Here is a 2,103-nt window from a genome sequence, read left to right as displayed (position 1 = left end):
AAAAAAAAAAAAAAACACCCAAAGATGTAAGGGATATCTGCTATGTGCTTGGCCCTGGAGCAGATACCTCCAGTACACTTCAATGGCAAAACTATTTCTATTTAAGAAAAAAGGAGGGGGGGGCCCGGGTGCAGTGGCTCACACCTGTAATCCCAGCACTCTGGGAGGCCAAGGCGGGTGGATCACAAGGTCAGGAATTCAAGACCAGCCTGGCCAAGATAGTGAAACCCCATCTCTAATAAAAATATAAAATTAGCCAAGTGTGGTGGTGGGCACCTGTAGCCCCAGCTACTCAGGAGGTTGACGCAGGAGAACCACTCAAACCGGAGAGGTGGAGGTTGCAGTGAACCCAGACTGTGCCACTACTCCAGCCTGGGCAACAAAGCAAGATTGTGTCTCAAAAAAACAAAAACAAAAACAAAAACCCACTTAAAATTTTCTTTGAAAATTACCAACTGGTAGGCAAAAGTCACTGTAGTAAGAAGACTTATCCAAACTACTGCCTACCTTGCAGTCTGTATTTCAGCAGTAAATACATTGGCGCAGCCTCTATCACAAAATATGACTCTGCCTGCCAGCAGATTTCAGGGTTTGCCCTAACAAAGGTGACCTGCACATACGCCCTAAATGCATGAAAAAAAAAAAAAAGAAAAGAAAGAAAAAAGAAAAGTGACCTGCACTAATCTTGGATGCAGCATGAGTAAAACATCCTTTCCCCAAAGATTTTTAATCTTTATTTTTATACTTACCACTACCACTACACTAACAAGGACCCAAAGCTTTTTGGTTACTCAGCCAACACAAACTGGTCTCAGCAAAACAGGCCCCCAAGATCTATTTCTGAGTTCAACATATGCTAGGCTGCTTGAGTGACTAGGGTAAAATTAGGTCTTTGATAAGAAGCCAACAATTCTAAAATTCATACCAAAATGAAGGCTATCATCAGCATGCTACTATAAGCATGCATGTAGAGATGATATATTCAGTTACTGAGAGTCCTCATGAAAAAATAAAAAAGAGATGATATATTCAGAAGGGAAGCCAAAAAAGACCACAGGAAAAATCTTCCTGCATTTTAGGTAACAAAAGTCTTTAGTAAGTTTTGCATTATCAGCATGTTAGAAAACAGAAACTCAGTGAACATGAATTCGTTGGTATTGAATTACTTATTATTTTTAGAATCTTAAAATGCCAACTATTTGAAACCCAAACTCCTTTTTTTTTTTTTTTTTTTTTTACAATGACTAAGATAAAATGGCAGACGTTACAATCGGCTCCTGTTTTAGGGATCTTTGGGATCAGAAAGCTGTGTCTAGGAATTGTTTACCACTTATCACATTTATGCCATCTTCATGGTTTAGAAAGAAGATTGGATTAGGACGAGCTGGGGAATCCAATGCACTCACTTGAAAAATAACCAAGGCTGATATTCCAGTGGGTCAGCAGTATCAGTCTCGCGTATGAAGAGCAACACACACCATTACTACTGTGACTGTCTGCTCTTCAGTTTTTTTTGTTTGTTTGTTTTTGTTTTTGCTCTTCAGTTTTACACCGAGCACTTAACAAGAATACTCACCTGCAGCTTTTTTGTGACAAGAAATAGCCTCTTCGTATTTGCCTGCAGCTAATAAACGGTCTGCTCGTCTGCTCTGTTGATGAGCCTAGAAGACAAACATTCCTTAGTTCCTCTGGATCATAAAACATGATTTCTTTTCAAAAGCAACTATCTTTTAAGAAGATAAAAATACTGTTTGTTGCCACGTATCAAACCATTATTACAGCTCTATCTGTAGTTGGATAAATGTAATGGATAGAGCCTAGAACTGAAGCATCTGAAAGGAACTGGCAGCTTCTTTGAGTTCTACCAATAAGCCCTCTCAAGGTTAACACCAGGCACTTAACTCCTTCAGTGACTCACATTCTTCCACTCTTTGGAGATTAACCAAAAGTTACATAGATTGTTATTCAAAATGTCTACTTTCTTGATTTTTAACAAGCTCCTTTCAAAACAAGGGCTATTTTGTAGATACTTTCAGTAGTCCGTATAGTTTAAAAAACTATAATCAGGGCCGGGCGCGGTGGCTCACGCCTATAATCCCAGCA

At 39.2% G+C, this 2,103-nt stretch overlaps 1 long non-coding RNA gene across 1 annotated transcript in view; it reads right to left on the bottom strand.

Annotated features, from left to right (window-relative positions):
- Positions 1-2,103, bottom strand: part of LOC108292233 — a 28,995-nt gene that overhangs the window by 7,688 nt on the left and 19,204 nt on the right. The window contains exon 2 of the long non-coding RNA XR_001820209.2: positions 1,577-1,661. This is a non-coding gene — a long non-coding RNA (uncharacterized LOC108292233). The remainder of the gene's footprint in view (positions 1-1,576; positions 1,662-2,103) is intronic.

The sequence above is a fragment of the Cebus imitator genome, unplaced genomic scaffold (genome assembly GCF_001604975.1).
Source record: "Cebus imitator isolate Cc_AM_T3 unplaced genomic scaffold, Cebus_imitator-1.0 Scaffold484, whole genome shotgun sequence".
Taxonomy (NCBI): domain Eukaryota; kingdom Metazoa; phylum Chordata; class Mammalia; order Primates; family Cebidae; genus Cebus; species Cebus imitator.
This window is presented reverse-complemented; position numbering and strand designations above follow the sequence as displayed.